Source organism: Spea bombifrons, chromosome 2 (genome assembly GCF_027358695.1).
Source record: "Spea bombifrons isolate aSpeBom1 chromosome 2, aSpeBom1.2.pri, whole genome shotgun sequence".
Classification (NCBI taxonomy): domain Eukaryota; kingdom Metazoa; phylum Chordata; class Amphibia; order Anura; family Pelobatidae; genus Spea; species Spea bombifrons.
The window spans coordinates 94,949,284-94,961,302 of record NC_071088.1 but is presented as its reverse complement, the minus strand read 5'-3'; positions in this window follow the sequence as shown (position 1 = coordinate 94,961,302).

Sequence of the window (12,019 nt, the reverse complement as noted above, 5' to 3'; positions counted from 1 at the left end):
CCCTCTGTTAATATCATAATGACATCACAAGGGCTTCCCCTGTTTCAAAAGGCCTGTTTGCGTCTGATAAGACCCCATATGGGATCTCTGGTTATGGTGCACTGCTCTTGAGAAAAGCAAATATATATATATATAAAAGGGAAAAAAATATTTAAAATAAATAACTAAAATGGTTAGTCATATGAGCCCATACTCCTTCTCCACAAAAATTTTAAAAAAACCCTATTAAAAATAGTCCTTCACTATATTTTTTGGTTACAAAATGTACATATTCTAATTTTGCCCCATAGCTTACCCAAAACATACCAAACCTAGGCATGTAGGGCATTTGTGTTTGCTTCTGCAGGTGGACATACCCTGGGTAAGAAACCCGAAGCAGCATTACTAACTTTGTTTGAAAAGCAGATTTGTTTTCTGCTCGTTTTGGATGAAGTTGGTAGGGAAATGTGTGCACACTATGGAAGTATATGCTCACCCCATAACTGAGAACATTTTAAGAAAATAGACATTTGAAATGTACCCAAACTCAGGGCAGTGAATATATTTCGGGTTTTTATCATTTTGCACTAGTTGTGTACAATTGTAAAACTCCAAAACGTGTTTTTTTTCATACTGAATGATGAATTGTATAGATGAATATAGTTTAAAAAGGAAGCCCTTCATGTCCTAAAAAAAAATTGTGGGTGCACTAAATTAGAAATTAGAATTGAAGAAGGACATAGCAGAAATTAAAAATGCCGTTGTCCACAAGTGTAAAAATACCTTCATCCTGAAGGGGTTAAAGCATATTATAGTTGAGTGTCTTCTTTAAATGTAAGTGGCATTCCCATTGCAAATGCATTAAGTCGCGCCATGCTATATTACATACTTATTGCCAGTGAACAACAGCGCTGGCTCGGCAAGTGTTCTGGGTGCGAGGTACTAGCAAACCCCCATGCACATGTGCAATGAAGCAGCAAAGCAATTTCCCACATTGTTGTTCTGTTGCAGCACTGGAGATGCATCTTCACCCTAAGGGGGGTAATTTATTTGATTACAATTGAGGGGGGGCAGTTTTAAACGATGCATGTTAAACTACAAAGTACTTTAATATGTATTCTTTCCTTCAGAGGGCTGCTGGAACACTGGAGTACATGAATTAAAGAACACCAGCTGAGAAGAAGTATGAGATGTGAAACTATCTCCAGTCAGACAGGTTACACAAGTAATACAGGTGAAATACCCACCTTGTTTACGGCAATCCATATTAAAATATCATGAATGCTGAATTCCTCATCTTTGTCTATGATTTTTTGTTTTTACTTAAGGTATACGCTTACATTTCTGTTTCACTAATGACATCACAAGATTTCTCCACAGTTTAGTGGTGACTTAACTTGAGATGCAAAACAATTTTATTTTGAACTGTGTATGTTTACCATCAATGAAACTGATTGCAAGTTTTTCGAGTTAGAGTGCATTTTTAAAGTGCTGAACTTTTTCACGGTATGCAACAAATACCTTAAGTCTGTTTTGTTTCAGAAAGGATGGTAAAATCTCAGCTTTTCGTGTGGTTGTCAACCTCTTTTGCATTCCATCTGTATATCTCTTCATAATTGTTATCTGTTTTTCTCATTTTGTTCCTTAATGTATTATGCTTTTAATGTTTTATCATTTTCAAGCGTGGCCACCAACTCACTTTGAGGTTGTCACTTCTCTGAGCAGTCCCATTCTTGCAGAGTTCTCCAGAGTTCTGGTATGAAATGCAAGTCGCAGGCTAGACATCTTGGTCCACCAGAACAGGCTTGTGGCTGTACACGTGGCCCCCACAACAAGTCAGTCTAGGGTGTTAAGGGTATGCTTTCCTTTCTGTAATTCTTGTTCATATTTCCAGGTTCTGACCAAACCTAAGGGTTGAGTACCCCACCTACTGCACAGGTGCCTCTTTAATGATATCCGAATAAGGCTTTAGAGCCAATGAGAGTCTCATTGGGTTAAAATGCCATGCAGACCCACTGTTTCAGCTCTTTGGTTAGCAGGACTTGCCAAACTTAGAATATATGGCCACATAGTGTGATGGAATCCCCATTTTTTATGCTTTTGAATAGAATTTGCTGGGTGTGCACAAATCCCTTGCATTGTGTACGTTATAGATGTGCACCAGAAAAATGTCCTTTGGAAACCACTGCCATAGACCTTATTATCACTGCAAAAAATACTGTGAAATGTATAGCCATGCACTCCACTTTTAAAAACGCTCCAGGTGTGTAGTAAACCATGGATGCTATGCTAATGCTATAGTGTTAATGGGCCGGTTGGGGAGATCAGGGTTCTCCATTTTCATCAACCATTTAAGCAGTCATTCCAATCACCCAGTAAGACTCCTTGTTAGGCGACAAAGGGGCTGCTGTCCCCTTGGACCTGCTGCTTTAAACTCTATGGAAGACAACTAGAGCTGAGTGAAAAGTGACAACACCGGATATCTGTGAATATTTTCACTATTTTCTGCCTTTTTTATGGACAGTCCTGTCAGAACTCCTGCAACGGAGGTGCAGTAACACACACACACACTTGGACACTGTCTGCGCCAAAGCTGTCCTGGCTTATGGGCCACAGTGTTTCCTCGCAGCTACCATTTGGGCAAGTTGCAAGGATTGGAATAATTTGTACAATAACATGATGCCTGCATATATTAAAAATATATACATTTTAATATACATTTATAGCATTGTATGATTTCTACAGTTGTAACTATGTGTATTTGTACTTATCCCTTTTTCAAAACAATTAAGTGATAATTTGCTTGCATGATTTGTAGTTTATAATAGTTGTAAACATACCATAGAATGTATTTACTAAAGCAAGAGCTGTGGTTTCAGCTACCTGAATAAAAGGCCATCCCAGTATAATGCAGAGTTTAATCAGAGAGGTGACGTTTAAGTATACTCTATACAGGGCCATCAGAGTTATCCTTGGAGCAGAAGCTCACTGGGGTTGGCCCTTCGTATTTTAAAGTGAAGACTGTAATGAATAAACCTCTTTTTATTGTCTCCAGGATCACATCAACCTGCTGCCTATAAGAGCTGTGTAGGCTGAATCTTATCAGACCAGCTGTAGACGAGATGAGCAAACATAGGATTAATGCCAGATCAAGTGTTGGAGGCTAACTGTTGGGTTTAAAGACATGCTATGTAAAACACAAAGAACGTGGTCAGTCTTTTTAGAACTTCTTTGGTAGAAATGGAAATTACTTGTCCTTCAGAATTCATAATAAAGCCAACAAGTCAAAACACGAATTATCATACCTCCACTTGCAAACTCCAACATATTGTTAGTAAAGTAGACATTATTATACCAGACATACCAACCAGACATGTTGCATAATTAGTAAAGGGATGACTGATTGCATATGGAGGGTGCTTTATATATTAGTCATATTTTAATAGGCAATTGAAACATACCTGACAAGAGGGTCATCTAAGAATACCACAACATGCTGATGGTAGAGGAAGAGTTTCAATATCTTCTCCATTTTTGTATTTTAAGAATCCTGAGAATGCTGTTACGTTTCTAAGAAATATTATAATATGTCATTATATCCTTTACACCATGATTAGTTTGAGCATTTATATGTGGAGGGTACTTGAGCCTGCTTGATTAACTCTTGTTTCAGCATGAAGTAGAGATAACAGTTACTGGAAATAGAGCTGCTGAAAATCCATTAGTAACATGAATTAGGCTTTTGGAGCAAAATAAACCCCATTAATTTGATTAAGTGTTGTAAATATGAATGTGCTGAAAATTCATATTATTGTTTATTTAAATTACAAATCCTACATTTTATAATTCATCTTATGTAATGGTGTTTTTAAGTTGTTTATTATTGTGAGGAAACCTTCTTTCCCTGATTTAAAACAAGTCAGGGAGGTCAACAGTGTCAAGGCTTTATAAAGGCCCAAGATGATAAGTAAAGTGAAGTGACCTTTTGTTTTAGTGGTGAGGAAATCATTAGTTGGAAACCAAATTAGGAAGGCTCAAGCAGGGAGGAAGAAAGTGGGATAGGCAATTGTAGGTTAAGTGTTCAAGGACCTTAGAAGCCATGGGGAGAAGAGAGACTGGATAGTAGATAGATGAGGGTTATATCTTGTTAGATCTTGGGAATGTTTCTTCGGAAATGGGATGGATTTAAGCAAGCTTGAATATGGATGAGAACATGTCACTAGAAAGTCAGTGGTTTAATAGAGGGGGTTAGGTAGGTGCAAGAGCAAAGGAAAGAGCAGATAGGAGATTTGAGGGAGTTTGGTCAAGGTTGTCGTTATGCGGGAGGAGAAGAGGATATCAGGAATTTTGTTGGAGGTGTTAGCAAGGTCTTTGACAGATATAGAGATTATAGTGTTATTTTACATGAATATAGGATCCTGGTACAGTTAACTTCACATCTGATTCCTTATAACAGCCTTATACATCATTGTTGCTCTACATACACTTTATACACTATTAATAAAGATTTCTACATGATCGAAGAATTCCATTCATCACTTGAGGAGGTATTAGTAACCTCCACCTTCATAACATTATTTAAAGGGGAGCTATCACATTATCCCTATAAGCCTATATTTTACACCTACATACAACAAATCAATCATGTTTTCTTTCATAATTGCAAAATATATCGTACAAAACGATAAATCTAACAATACAATGACATATGCAGTGAAAGTTTCTACAAAACATCACTTGTAACATCTTCTTTCTTTCATAATTTATTTATATAAAAAGTAACTCTAAAAAATGTACAGTTCTATTGTAAATGAGTAAGATCCTGCTGCCACATCACAAAATCTTGGCTCGCAACTGTGACTGCATAGTTAAAAATGATCCCTATTATTAGCGGCTCATACACAGTCTACTAAAATGATGCAGGTAGAACTCAGGGAGTGTGTAACGACTTTCAACTGACATAACAAAGGAATCTCCATTGAGGGATAATGGGAAATGTATTTATGTTGTATTTCACAAAGGTCATTGGAGTTTGGCTGAGTTTTGACTCTTTTAGTTTTGTCACATGCTTCAGCTAGCTTGTCCATCTCTAGTCCCTCAAATGCGTAATTCCAAAATATAATAGTATAAAAAAATTACAGATACACCTTAATTCTATGAGAAATAATGCAATGGTGGGCATCTGCCCAAGAAGCTTGACATTGTTCTATATATATATATATATATATATATATATATATATATATATATATATATATATATATATATATACGGTATATATAGTGATTCCAGTTGACTCCCAAGCAACTAGTATACTGATATGTCTTAAGGGAATAACTTACACATAGCAGTTGCACACATTTGAAGAACATCAACAATAATCATGTGAGGACATTTCTGTCTGGAAGTCACACCTATACAAAGATCAAACCTTTCCCATTAACCATAAATCATATGTTTTTTCCGCCTATTTTGGGAGGTTCTGCTCACAGTAGATCAAAAGGTTAAACCAAAGTTAACATAAGTGGTAAATTGAACCTGTTATTTTAGTAGCAAATCAAATAGTTCTAAAAGTACCAATCTCATTTCCCCCAGATCATTATGAACTGCACAGACTAAAATATAATTTTAATGATGTTGGATATCTTTTTCTTCAGTTACCTCTTTGGCGTGGGTGACGGGAAGCTTCTTTGGCTTTGTGATTGTTTATGATATAATTATGAATGTGTTTTGTACACAATAGTATTGCCAAGCAATGGAACTGTGTGTTCAGCCAACTTTGTATTGTGTCTGCGTTCTTACAATGACATACTTTAACTATTTTCATTTTAACTTATGTTCTGATGTATGATTTTGCACAATTCCCATTGTGTTTAATAGGAACAGTCTGTAAAGAAGATGTAGAACAGAAGATCCCCAAGAATGAGTGCGATTTCAGAAACAGAGGACATGGGCATGACTGGGTAATGTATAAGAAAGGGCCATTATAAATAAGACAAACTTAATGAATAAAAACAAATCAATGTGCAGTTATATGTGCCAAATATATACTTTACCACAACAATGGTATGATAGTTTCCAAATGTAAGTGTGATATTCTAAAACATTTTTAAACTACAGTGACTCAATATGCATAGTTTTATGCAGCTTCAGGACCACCATCAGAAATGTTTGACCCAGTAGCAACTTAGAGATGGGTCCCCCACCAAGTCATACAACAATGCATTGTTATTTAAGATAGCAAGGGAAATAGGTGGCGATTGGGCCCTATACAGCTTTACTGGCTGTGCCCACCTAATGGCGTCCCTATGCTACATTCATTACATACATTTGGAAGATTTTGTTATTTTTGTAATTGAGATACCAATATTTTCTTGTTAATTTCTAAACTTCTACAGCCTTTATTTAAAACCTAATCCAGAGTCAAGGCATTGTTCATTTATTAATACTGCCCATAGCAGAGTGCTTCATCTGGGATATATTTTGTCTAAAAGTAAGGACTATGTTACCTCGGTAAAGCCAGTTCAGTTACAGTTAGTCACAAAACTCCTATATATCAATTAAGTCCCTGTCCCACCCTTCAAGGGCTGTATTTTGGCAGAAGCCCAATCCACCGTTTGTGGTTCTCATATGCAAAAGTGCCTTTTTTCACAGAAATAATACCGCCATATTTGACAATGCATTGATGCAGGCACAGACAAGTGCTGAATGACAGAACATGTAGAGGAAGCATTTCCCCCTCAACAACTGGCCCATCTGCCATCATACATGGCAGACAAAGCGTCAGGACTCAGTTTGTTTTTTCCTATGTCACCAGTCTGATTCTGGAAATGTATCAGCTCGGGCTGAGCCTGAGAACCAATCTAGTAGCTGTATATGTGGCTGTTGAACCACTTGCAGAAGTATAGGAAGCTCATCAGGACAATGGGGAGAATCATCCGGATGAAAAGGTTGAGCATCCACCTAGATCTGTTTCTATGAGCATGTAGGAGGTCCTGTTTGCCAGTTGGTTCTTGTTACTGAGAACTTGTGTGGTCAGTCTAGTAAACACAGAAACAACAAAGCAAGAGATCAGTGCACACCCAGTAAATTCTATTTAAAAGCACCCATATTAGGGATTCCATTACACAGAAAGGGCTTTAATTGCATGAGAGTCTCAGTGGGTTAAAATGCCATGCAGTCCCATTGATTCAGCTCCTTAGTAAGGAATATAGCAATGTAACGTTAGATAGATAGCAATACATGGCCATATAGTGTGACGGAATCCCCAATATTTATGCCTCAGATAGGTACCCCCAGTCTGTCACGGAAGCCTCACAGCAACAGCAGCAGCAATAACTACCTGCTGTCTTGCTGGCTCCCACGTGACGTTAAGGGGGGGGGGCATGGACGTGAAAAGGGTTAATAATAAAAAAAACCCAGCCCACAGGCTCGATTGCCATTCCCCCTGCAGGGCCTAGAGCAACTACACCTTAAACCAAACCTGTTCACCCCACGGCCCCCAATCTTTATTCACTGCCACCACCAAGTTCTATTTAAGGTTTTAAAAATATCTAAGGAGGCTTCGGTAACCCCCTGAACTCCTCAAACTATAGAAAAATCCAATTTAGTTAAAAAAGACTTCCGAATTATAAAAAATGGTAATGAGATAACTCTGGCTATACCTGGAAGCTATGAGTTCAAATTTAGAGCACAAAGACAGAACTGATTAATTGAGATTTAATTTGTCAAAAATAGTGCTTTACAAAAATAATGGTAAAAGAGACATATAAAACAGTATACAAATAAACAGGTACAAAACACAGAAAACATACATAAGACAAAAGTTAAATAACCTGTGGGGATTTATTGATGTTATAAATAGTATTTGCTGGGTGTGTATTGATCTCTTGGTTTGTAGTATTTACATGTTGGTCATGTCAGCAGCACCTCAGAATCTGAATTCCTTCAGAATCTGAAGGATGTGCTTCCCTTTCTGTATTTTTTTGTGCATAGTTAATGGGAACACAATTTTAAGTCTCATCTGGGGTCACATGTCCCCACGTCACAAACCAAATCAAATTTTGACTAATATGTTAGTTGTGTGCAAATGTCTGCAATATTAATTCTTGTGAGTTTCAGGAGAGGTGACGAGGAAGGAAACTTTTATAAGACTTGCACAGCCCCCCATAGTGTTAATGAGCCAATTGGGGAGATCAGTGTTCTCCTGTTTAACCATTGAGTAGTGGTGTTGAAGAGAGCTTGAGCTCATATTATGTGCCCCCCCCTGGCCCTGTCACCCTAGGCCTAGGTCAGAATATGTCACTACATCTACCACTTCTAGTCTCCCCCCCAAATCCAAAACCAGTTACTGTTGCCAGTAAGAAATCGCAACTAACCAACTGAAGCAGCCACAGTCACTCCTGACTGACTGCTGGGTTGGCTAATCAAGTCACTCCTGATTGTTTTTTGTTTATATCCTTCTCCCAGGTGACTGGCTCTGGTATTATTGGTAGTTGTCCAAGTAAGCCTATAGACTGTTTATTTGTACATTGTGAGTTATGTATTTTTATTATTAAATGATTGATTTGCACTACTAGTTGCATCCATTTTTTATTTTTCTACCTAGTCATGTCTGACTCCACTGTCCAATAGATGCAAAGCCCCAGCTGCATCTATGTGCCTAAAAACTTAGCCAAAGGGCAAAGGGAGCTGTCCAAGATGAATGCCCCACCAGCTTTGCTGAAGGTCATCTCTGTAGGGTGCATTTTGGTATAACCAGGAGATTTTTTCTTCAGTGATCATTATTTAATTCAAAAGAAGTGTGAGCCCTTTACAAACTACAGCAGTAGTTTTAAATTCCAATTCTTGCAGGATTAATACCTTTGTAAATTATTGTATTTTTTCTTGACTAAAATTTTTCAAGTCATAGTTATTTCCAGTTTATACTGATTAAAAAACACTAATAAATGTCAACCTCTATCAACATTGGAAAAGTCTTTATCATAGCATTACGGTATGTGCAGAGCTGGAAATCGAGGCACTTGTTTAATAATTTAAGCATGCACGTGTATTTATTTCACTCTCAAGCATAAAAGTAAACAGATCCAGACAGGAAATAGGAGATAGATGTTACAAACAAGAGCACTCTAAAGTAACAACATATCCCTTTTTTCTTCATAATAGGTTTGTGTTGCTGCATGTTGTCTAGAGTAAGCTGGTCTCTTGAGATATCCGACAGGAAACCATACGCACTTAAACCCTAGAAACCAGAGAATAAACATAAACATATAAGGTAACATAGTGCTTTGTAGGTTTAAAATAATGAAATTAACACACCTGAATGTTAGGCCTTATGGTACATAGGATGAAATAATAAAATGTGCTTCCATGGCTAATATTATAGATAGATAGATAGATAGATAGATAGATAGATAGATAGATAGATAGATAGATAGATAGATAGAAAAAAAGCTATTTTGAACCTTCAGCAGTAAAAGAAATAGGACAATACAAATCCACAAATACATATTTGCAATTATGGTACATACTTTTTTTTATTAATGTACGGTATTTGCTCAATTATAAGATGACCCCCCAAAATTTGAATATTAATTTAGGAAAAAAAGAAAAAGCCTGAATATAAGACTACCCTATAGGAAAAAAGTTTTACTAGTAAATATTAATTCACATGTAAACTATTTTTGATATTTAATAAAAACTATGGTTGAAAAAAAAGATTTTTTTTATTTTAATTTCCTTTTATTTGCCACTCTGCCCCAGTTATGCACATATGCCCCCAGAAATGCCTTATACCCCCTATATGCCACTCTGCCTCCCTAATAAGCCACTGTGCCCCAGATATGTCTTTTAACCCCCTATTTGCCACTCCCACCCAGGTATGCCTTATACCCTCTATATGCCACTCTGCCTCCCTGATATACCTTTTAACCCCCTATATGCCACTCTGCCTCCAGAAAACCATTGAACCCCACACCCATGCCACCCCTAGCCCCTCTGAGTTACCAGTGCATCCCTTTACTTGTGACCCGTGCTTCAGACTCTCTGGTGTCTAGTGGGGCAGTCGGTGGAGGTCTGTGCGATGCAGACCTCCGCTGCTGGTGGCCAATAATTCCGCCGGGGCTTCTATGACGGAGCGCTGGGATCACGAGACCTTCCGGTGCTCCACCATAGAAGCCCTGGCGGAAGTGCCGATGTGCACAGACAACCTTCGGTGCTTCCGGCACTTCCGCCAGGGCTTCTATGGTGGAGCACCGGAAGGTCTCGTGATCCCAGCACTCCGTCATAGAAGCACCCAGAGGACGTGTCGGCAACAGCAGAGGCTGCCAGAGAGAAGGATCCAGGTCCCCTGCAGCGCTGCGGGGGATCTGGGTCTTAGTCTTGTAATCAGACCTCTATTTGAAAAAAACCTTGTCTTATAATCAAGCAAATACGGTATTAATAATTGTACAGCCTACGCTGTAAAGGGCATGTGTTGCTTTGTTAGGAACACCTTGTCATCAGTACATTCCTTCCAGATATAAGGATATGTCTCTGAAAATAATGACCAGCCTTATACTATAGGTCTAATAGATGGATTTCAAATGCCTCTAGGCATAAGGAAACATAGCTAAGAATAATTTGGCTATATAGTCTGCATTGTTTTCTTGATATAAAGACCCAGACCTTAATCAGTCTTTGGTCTCATGTTAGATTCAGGATAGCTTTATGCCCCATCCCATGTATGTTAAAATTCCCTCACTGTTTAGAGGGAAGGTCAAATGAAGCTAATGAAGCAAAATGGTATTGATTTTTAAAAACTTAGAAAAGCGATGGAGATGGTGAATATTCCAGTACTTTAGTTCTAGGTGATCCTCCCTCCGACAGCAATCATGGACATGGTAATGGGTACTGAAATCACTGTTTGGCTATGACCTTTAAAAGCCATGCTAAGTATGGCAACCTGCTTGCTGCATTCCCAAAATGGTATTTTATTGGCTATTTAACAGCTGATATTTGAAGTGACCTAGAATTGGCTTAAAACTCCCTACTGTTTTGTGACTACAATTTAGTAGTTGGATACCTAAACTGGAGCCAGTATTTTTGGGAAGCCAGTATTTTTGGGACGTGTCAATGACAAGGCTAGAGAGTAACAAATGTTGTAGGCCCCACACCATAGTACACTTATACATCAATGACTCCCACAAGCAATGTCACAGGCACCATTGAGTAAGACATACAATAAAATACTGTTAACTAAAAAGTCGAATTCTCAGTTGACTTAAGGTCTAATTTTATAGATACTGTCCTCTTGTTTGACACTGTCCTCTTGTTTGAAACCTGGTTTCTAGCCGCCAGTATAAGGGTGAAGGAAATGGATAGAGCAGAAAACTAATTAATATGCTAGTTTTGCCACAGGTAAATAGTACTTTGCTTTTAAACTAAATATGTCCAGAAAAGTGCCCACTATAGATGGTTTTGGTAACAAAATTCAGCTACATTTGGTTTAACTAAAATTTACTATTAAATGACAGTAATTTAATCATACAGATTTAGTTAGTATTATTTTCAGTAGTCATTTCTAAAAGATATTCTGGAATATATGAGTATTACTAAGCGTAGGAACTTCACTTTCAGATAATTACATACCACATCACCCAAATATACAAATATTTGGCACATAGAGAAAGTCTAAATACAGACAAGGGGATTAACACATGCACAGCGAGCCATTCCAGTGGATTAGAGTCTTAGTCAATTATTTTAAAAACGTGGGATGCTTGCAACTTTTTTTCAGGCAATTATAGGAATGTTCAAAACAAAATGTGAATAATTTGTTTTGCAAACCACCATTCTGATCACATTATTGATCAAGTTCCATCCTACAATAGCTACTCTGGTTGTACTTTATAGGAACCAGTTAGGAATTCCAGGTGGTTCATTTTAATACGCAATAAAGGAGAATTTGTGGTAAGATTTTTTTCTCCTTCATTCCATTATTATTCATATTAATCTATATGTCATGCTGAATTAGGCTACTTTGGAACAGTAGCAGGGTAAG